Source organism: Sciurus vulgaris (genome assembly GCF_902686455.1).
Source record: "Sciurus vulgaris genome assembly, chromosome: X".
Taxonomy (NCBI): domain Eukaryota; kingdom Metazoa; phylum Chordata; class Mammalia; order Rodentia; family Sciuridae; genus Sciurus; species Sciurus vulgaris.
The window spans coordinates 24632799-24642298 of record NC_136471.1 but is presented as its reverse complement, the minus strand read 5'-3'; the positions used below and the strand labels follow the sequence as shown (position 1 = coordinate 24642298).

The 9500-nt window shown below is 31.3% G+C and overlaps 1 pseudogene across 1 annotated transcript; it reads left to right on the top strand.

The window, feature by feature from the left end:
• Window positions 1–7446: 7446 nt before the first annotated feature.
• On the top strand, window positions 7447–8651 carry LOC306651062 (rab GDP dissociation inhibitor beta-like; annotated as a pseudogene). The gene has a single exon. The product of its transcript is annotated as a rab GDP dissociation inhibitor beta-like (transcript).
• The last annotated feature ends 849 nt before the right edge of the window (window positions 8652–9500 follow it).

Sequence of the window (9500 nt, the reverse complement as noted above, 5' to 3'; positions counted from 1 at the left end):
TGAGTTTGGGAAATTTCCTTCTGGATGTACCACATAGGGTTAATAGGTTAAAAAAAATATATGGATGGACATAGGCATGGTCATGAAACTACATGCCAGGTTTGCTTGAATCCTTTCTTGATTTTACTTTGATCAGGGTTCTGTAACTTTTCAACTGGTCTCTAGAATTCTCATAAAGGGTTTGGAACTCTGTATTGTCAATAACTCAGTCTCTCTGTGGGAGAACAGATACATAAAGCCTACTAGTCGCTACCTCTTGTTGTTCTGACTCCCATTAAAATCAGCAATTTTGTTACACTTAACATGATATTGTTTTGAAAATTAGTAAAGTTTTCAAAAATTCCTATTTTAATCATTATATGTTCTATAGTTTACTTATGAGACATTTAAGGTTTAAAATAATGTTGATGTAAAAATCCATCAATTTACTGAAGGATTAACCAAATAATTCAAAACAAAAATGTGATAATTATCTAATGGCCAATAATTAATCATTAAGTATTCATAAAACAAGAAAGATACAGTAATTTATAATTACAAAACAAAAATAAGAATAATGAAGACAAAGACCAACTTAAAATATTGCCTATCTCCTTTTAAAAGCTTCAGGAATTTCAACAAACTTGCAGTGTACATGCAATACATACTTTTCTGATGGCCAGACCTCCTTAGTAGTGACTATGAACCTCAAAATCTTTATGTTTACTAATTTGGGTGTGCTAGTATCAATAGTCCATAATTATTCACTTGCAATAATGACTAATGAAGAGTCCTTAATCATCTATACATTAAAGTCTCAAGTTGCACTTAATTTCATCTGTGAGTAATAGATACAGGTTTTATTCTTCTTATTAATTCAAATCATAAAAGATTTCAGAATATAATTGAGTATACAGTACTATACTATCATTTTCTCCTAAGGAAACATGCTATGGTAGTATTTTACTTAGATTCTGGACCAATAACCAGTTATCAACCTTTGATATAATTCACTTCTCAGTTACATATATAGGTCATATATGACTTAGCAATAACTGTTTCTTAATTCTGCACTGGTTTTCTAAAAGACTGCCATATTAGTTATTAAGACTGCCATAACAAAATACCACAAACTGAGTAGTTTGAACAACAGCAATTTATTTTCTTACAATTCTGTGTACTAGGAAATCAAGATCATGGTGTTGGCAGGCTTGGTTTTAACTGAATTCTCTCTCCGTGGTGTTTCAGAAGTCTCCCTTCTCATTGATTCCTCACACGGTCTTTTTTCTGTGCCCATGTAGCAATCGGATTTCTCTGTGCATACAAATTTCCTCTAATTATAAGAAAATCTGTCAGATTGGATTATGGCCCACCCTCATATCCTCCTTTGAACTTAATTACTTCTTTAATAGCCCTTTATCCAATGAAGCCACATTCTGAAACACTGGGGGTTAGGGCTTCAACATATGAATCTGAGGAGACAAAAGTCATGCATGATATTTAATTAATGGTGTTTACCTAACAAAAAAATTATAGACATATAAGAAAAATTCAAGATATACACAGAAATTTCATTTATGTAAATCATTTCATTTATTAATTTATACTTACTCTTTTTCTATAATAAGAATACCTTACTATTAAAGTTTTACATTTTCTACTTATCCTAAAGCCTATATCTAGTAAATTGTATTTGTTTATTGACTTCCTCCAAAGTATAGGAATCACTAATATTTTTTTTTAAAAATCATACTTCCATTTAAATGTATGAAGAGAATATGCTCTGAGGCCATTGATCTACCAATTGTTAATTATTGTAATACCCTCTAATGAATGTATTATAAGTGTTTAACCTCATGTGTTTTAACCTAACACACTATAGTAATAACACTTTCTCATTAGCCACAGAAGTCTCAGTCACAAAGCTGATCCTTGAAAATATTTTAAATATGTTGGATTTAGCAACCTAAGTGATAAATAGCTCTGTATTATACTTGCTTTCTGCAGGTCTTGTGAATCTTCATAAGAAAGATTAGCTAGTAAAACATGGATATGAAACAAGAATCCAAAGCCTCACTGAGAATTTTCTCACTTGTGAATATTTCTAAGTAGGTCATTCTAGAATGGTAATGCTTTCCTTCCATAAAATGGATATGTTAAGCTGTGAACACTCTTTGAAGATAATATTTTTATTTCTGTGGCTTTAAAAAAAGAAATAAAAATGTGCTCTATTATCATTTTTCTTTGAAGAGAGTAGGCCAAACTACCACTCAGAATTTTTAGAATATGGAATAGGGTCACCTTTTGTCCATTTCTTATATTTAATAGTGCAGCTGAATATGAATCAATTATGGGGTTTTATTATATTGGTTATTTGGTATAAAAGAATATTCCATGACATATCTCAGTTTATTTCAATAAGCCAAATTATTTTATGACTGCATATTAATTAGTTCACCTTATAATTAGTCCTTCCCACATATTTATGTAATTATTTGCCATTGTCTTATATGATTGATTATGTGTGTCTGAGAAAGACCTACAACCAGGAATACATTATAATCCAATTGTAATGGAATCATATGAGCAAGAAAAGTATGACTATATGGTACCATGTACATGTAGCATAAATGATGCAGTCAAGTGCCAAAAAGACTGATACTAAGATAATGAATGGAGTAATATGAGGGTTGTCAACGCTGATGGAAGTAGTAATATTGCAAGTTGTTTAGAAAATACATGGAACTAGATTACCAGGGAGAAAGAAGGCATTTTCATCAAGTGCACCAGCTAAAGCTTAAATCTTAGAAATACATAAGATATTTCAATGGATTATGTAGGCTATGACAGGGCCTTATATTTTATGTGTATTAAGATAAAGTTGGAGGCCTTTGACTAATTAGCATATAAAATCAAACATTGTAACATATGTGAATAACCAAATATAGCTACAAATTTTAGAGGGACTTGAGAGCTGAGGCACTATAAACTCAAAAAAGTTTCACTGATCACTATGTTTAAATAATATACAAATTTCTAACTAATTCATTCACTTGTACATCAAGTTCCTTAACTTTTTCTCCTATAAAAAGAAATTGTGAATAGTTGATTATTCTGTAAATTCAATATGTAGAAGATATTGCAAATGAAAATGATCAAAGTGACTATTTCAAATAAATGTGCTTTACTGTGTGATAAAATGTATAGTGACAACACAATGTCCGAAATGTGAATGCTTAAAAGCCAGGAAAAGCAAAAATACTTTTATTTGGCATCAAATGAAAGAAGTGATAATAATTCTGTTAATATCATCCATGAAGATATATCAGCTGGATATTTCAGACCTCAAAATGAGGTGTAGATTTTTTTTAATCCAAATTGCTGTTTTTGATCTATGCCATATTACCAAGAACATTTAAAACTTTAGCTTATATTGATGTGCAATGTACATTCTTGATATTAGACATCTACTTTTGAATTTTACTTAAACAAATAGTGTGCTTTTTGGTAGAGGGAAAAACATTAGGGCACCTTTGAATATGAAGATTCCTTTATATCATTATGCTTCATCATTTGTGTACTTCCTATCATTGAGTTATATCTTCAAATCAAATAGTTTGAGCTTTTGTTAATTCCAAAAATAATTTTAGTTTTTATGAAAACAATTTCCTAAATATATAAAACATATAGATTTTTTGCCTTTTCAATACGGGCCTTGACTCACTCAATAATTTATTACAATTACCCAAATGCCTAAGAGAATATTTTAAAAAACATCTTTCATGATATAATTTAAAATTGGTCCTGGTGTCATATTTAAAAAAAATTAACCTACTTGATCTTTAACTATAAATTCAACATATATCATATTATAATATGACTTTAATAAAATGTTAGACAGCTGATATACAAGTGGAATTAACATAGTAATATATTTTGCTTGAATTGCTCAGGCTGTTTTAAACAAAAACACATTGAAATGGTTTCCTTTGCCCTGATTAGTGTCAGTTAAAATATCACAGATCATTTGGAATATCTCAAAATAATGCATAGTGAAAATTACAACTAATATTTGTTAAGAATCAACCAATCTTGATGTCCTTCAACAGTTGAAAATATAAAGAAAATGTGGTATTATATATATACATATATATGCACATATATATACATACACGATTATATGTATATATATATATAAATATATATACATGATGGAATATTACTCAGCTTTAGAGAAGAATGAAACTTTGGCATTTGTTGGTAAATGGATGGAGTTAGAGAATATCATGCTAAGTGAAATAAGCCAAACCCAAAGAAACGATGGCCAAATGTTTACTCTGATATGCTGATGCTAATTTACAATAAGGGGAGGATAGGGAAGAATAGAGTTACTTTATATTAGGTAGAGGGGAGCGAAGGGAGTAGAAAGGGTATGGGGGTAGGATTGACAGTAGAATAAAACAAACATTATTACCTCATGTACATATATGACTGCATGCCCAATGTGATCTTACAATATATATAATCAGAAAAATGAGAGATTACACTCCATTTATCCATGATCTATTAAAGTGTATAAATGCATTCTGTCTTGTACAAATTAGAACAAATGAAAAATTTTTGAAAATTATAATTTAGGCATATATCTAACTGTATCAATAAGATTAAATAAAAATGGACTAAAAAGCCCAATCCAAAGACACAGTAGATCTTATAATTCCACAAACATGTTATATATAGGAGACACATTTCTCTCCAAAGTTACAGTTTAAAAGAAAATGTATAGAAAAAACAGCATGAGTGATTATACTAATATCAAACAAAACAAACATTATGATATTATAGATAAATGAATATATTTTAGAAGAGCAAAATAATCAATATTTCAGAAAATATAATTATGTCTATCTATGATCTATCTATATACAATATAGATTAAGAGAACCCCAAATAGAATATAGAATAAGAGAACATGAATAAAATACAAGAGAATAAAAGGGAGAAATAAACAATTGAACATTAATCGAGACTTGATATACCATTGTCAATCATGGAAAGAACACATTGGCAGAGGATGAACAGGAATTTTTTTTAGTCAGATTATCATTGCAGTGACAAAATACCTGATATAAACAAATTAAAAGGAAGAAAGATTTTATTTCATGGTTGCATAGGTTTCAGCCCATGGTTAGCTGAATGCATTATTTGTAGGCCTGTTGGGAGGCAGAATATCATGGCAGAAAACTGTAAGAGCAATGTTGCTCACTTTGTAGAATTCAGGAAATGGGGGGGGGGGGACTGAGGTCAAAATACAACTTTCCAGGGCACGCCCCTAGTAACCTACTTCTTCCAACAAGGCTCCATCACATACAGTTTCTACCATCCTCCAATAATGCCATGAAATTTTTAATCCATTGATATACTAACCCACTGATGAGGGGAGGGCCCTCATGATCCAATCACTTCCCAATATTCCTACCTCTGAAAACTGCTCTAATGGGGACAAAGTTCTTAACATATAAGTCTTTAGAGGACATTCCAAATTCAAACCATGAGACAAATAGATGTCTTATACAATACTATACACCAACAAGACCTAATGAACATGTGTGTGCCACTCACAAACAGGAAAATACAAATTCTTTTCAAGTGCACACAAAAAATTCTCCAGGAGAGATCATATGCTTGGCAAAAAAATAATTTTCAATAAATTTAAAGATATCAAGATCATATAAAGTAAATTCTTCAACAAAAAGGAGTGAAGCTGGAAATTAAAGACATACATCTGAAAATAAAAAATTATGCAGAAATAAAAGAACACAATCCTAAGTAATTAAGTGAAATGAAAAGAAAATTAGAAAATACATTGAGATGAAGGAAAATGAACATATCACATAACAAAACTGAAAAGATGCAGCAAAAACTAGTACATGGAGGAAAAATGAAATGGGAATTACCTAATTAAAAAGAGGAAGACCTATGACACTGGATAATATAAGTAAACTAAACTCAAAGTAATTGAAAGAAAATAAAAAGAGTTAAAATTAACCAGAGAACAGAAAAGCAGAAAATAAATGTAATTAAAATTAGTTCTTTGAAAACATCAACAAATTGAGGAAATTTTATTTACATTGGTAGGGAAAGCACGAGAGAGTCAAAACACAAAACATGTAAATGAAAAGAAATATGGGGCATTAATAATGGTCTTAGAGAAATTTTAAAAATATATATTATAAGGGAATACCAGGAATAATAATATGTCAAATAATTACATAAGAGTTGAAATGGAAAAATTCCTAAAAATACACAAACTACCTACCTTTAGTCAGAAAGAAATACAAAACCTAAATAGATTTGTAATAATTAAAGATACTAAATTTATCAATTTAAAAATCCTCCTGAAAAAGAAAAAATTAAGAGGCCATATGTATTCTATATGGCTAAACTTCACTGCAATATTAAAAATAACTAATTCTAATTCTTCACAAACTTCCTCACATAATGGGATAGTAAGTAATACTTACAACATGCTTTGAATTGATTACTAATTTAATTTTAAAATCAGAGAAAAACAACACAAAAACATAACAAATCAATATCTCTTTTGAAGAGAAAAACAAATGTCATTTAAAAAATACTCTAAACCAAAACCAAATATACATATATATATAAAGTATTAGGTACCACAAGCAATTTGGTTCTATTAAAAATTCAAAGTTATTTTCACATTTCAAATCATTGGTGTAATATACCATATCAACAGGGGAAAAAAGGACCAAAACATTATCTAGATGGATGTAAAATATCCATTTGACAAATTCAGTAATTCCTCCTGAAAAAAAAAGAAAAAACAGTCAATGAACCAGAAATAGAAGGTGATTTTCTCAACCTGATAAAGCTCATTATTACATCGACAACTTAATAATCATACTTCATCATGAAATTTTACATGTCACTCCCATAAAGTCAGTCATGTTAAGGATGTCTGTTTTCATCACCTCTATTCAACATTTCACAGGAGATTCTAGCAGGGCAGTTAGACATGCATTATAATAAGTTATTTAGATTGGAAAGGAAGAAGTAAAATTATTTCTATTTGCAGATGAGTTTATCTTATATAAAGAAAATCAACTATAATCTCTAAGATAAAAATGGCTTCAATTCTATAGGTGAAATCAGTCCTCAAAATTTGTTCTTGTATCCACCCTCCCCTCCCTGTCTACATCTTCTCTTTCTGTCTGAGGTTATGGACCACCTCACCTCCTGGTCAGCTCTATTTTACCTCTTTTCCAGTATTCCCACTTCTGCAGGTCCCCAAAGGGCCTGAGCATCTTCCAGTTTCCTTAGGGTGTCTGCAGACTCTGTGCTTTCAGGGTTCTGGAATCCTAAGTCCTTGCCATGCCCTGCCATGAAAGAGGAGTACAATGTGATCAATCTTGCTGTGCAACCACCTGTCTGACATAATGTATTCTGTCCAGTATAATGTCAATGAATGGAAAGAAGTTTTTTCACATGGATCAAAACCCACATTATGGAAAGGAAAGTGCTTCTGTAACACCACTGGACCACCATCAGCATCAATGGGGAGAGGAAGAGACTCGAATGTTGACATATTTTCCAAGTTCTTCATGGCTAATGGTCAGCTAGTTACAATGCTGCTTTATACAAAGGTCACTCTCTATCTGGATTTCAAAGTGACTAAAGGAAGCTTTTTTTTATGAGGGAGGAAAAATATACAAGGTTTTTTTCCACTGAAGCAGAAACCCTGGTGTCTAGGTTAATGTAAACGTTTGAAAAAAATCACTTCAGAAAATTCCTAGTGTATGTTGCCAAACTCAATGAAAAAGATCCTAGAACTTTTGAAGGTATAGATCCTAAAAAGATCATAATTCAAGATGTATACAAGAAATTTGATTTGGGTCAAGATGTTATAGATTTTACTGGTCATGCTCCTGCACTTTACAGAACTGATGACTACTTAGATCACACATGTTGTGAAACCATTAATAAAATTAAACATTATAGTGAGTCTTTGGCAAGATATGGCAAAAACCCATACTTTGATCCACTCTATGGCCTTGGAGAGCTGCCACAAGGATTTGCAAGGCTGAGTGAAATTTATGGAGGTGCTTACATGTTGAAAAAATAAATTGAAGAAATCATCATGCAAAATAGAAAAGAGGTTAGCATAATGTCTGAAGGAGAGATTGCCCTCTGTAACCAGCTCATCTATAATCCTAGTTATGTAAAAGATCTGGTAGAAAAGTAGACCAGGTGATCAAAGTTATATGCAACCTCATTATTCTACAGATTGATTCATGTCAATTGAAAGTCAGATATTTTTGTTTGCATAACCTCCTCCGCACATAATGTACAAGTACATTGCCATCATTAGTACAACTGTGGAGATGAAGAAACATGAAAAAGAAATCAGATCACCTTTGGAGCTCTTGGAACCAATTGAATAGAAATTTGTTAGCATCAGTCACCTTCTTGTACCAAAAGATTTGGGAAAAGAGGGCCATATCTTTATCTCCCACACATATGATGACGCAACTCACTTTGACACGATGCGTCATTACATTAAAGACATATATAAGAGGATGACAGGATCTGAGATTGATTTTGAGGAAATGAAGCACAAGAAAGATGATGTCACTGCGAAAGACTAATAAAAGTACATATTAGAATCTAATTTGGACAAATTTAAAATTGGATAAATAATGCACATTGTATAAAATCAATATGGTAAGGCCTGTTTTTGTAATCACAATGGAGAGATTGAAGACCACTGTACCAGTAAATATCCTTCCCATTCATCTTTCTAATATCATATATTAACTTGTTTCATGGAGTGGCTATTCAGAATTGGCCAGTTCCCACATTCTGTTTGGTTTCACTGAACTGCCTGATTTTTTCCTATTGAAAGAGCAGTTTTAAACAAACATTGTGATATCAACATAGTGAACTTGGTATAGTATTTGTATATTTTAACCAGTGTAGCCATTGTAGTTGTGTGTTTCTGCTGCTCAAGAACTGGATTCATAAACTTTGTGTGCCATCTTGATACTAAGGAGGTTCTAAATCAAACATTTCGTAGTTTGGGACAACACCACTATGTTTTCCCCTATAAGTATATTTTGTGTTGTTAAGTATTATGGCAAGGCCAAAATAGCATAGGCAAAAGTTTGGTTCTGTGGGCATAAACTACTAACCAAACAACAGACTTAGGGATTCATTTGGAGTAAGTCAGTATGTGGTGTTTTAACCTAACAAAATTGATGAGAGAAGGGGAAAGGACTCTATCATAAAAGAGCAGGTAAAATATGGAAGCATCTTTTGTATCCTATGTATAACTTCTTCAAAGGACCTAGCTCCAATGCAGTATTGATTTGACAGAACCTCTACTTTAACGATATCTATCCCAAAATGGTTCCAAATGATTTCTGTATTGCTAAATAAAATCAAACTCTGGTACCCATAAAAAAAACCTCTACTTTTTACAAGATTATTTTTGATAT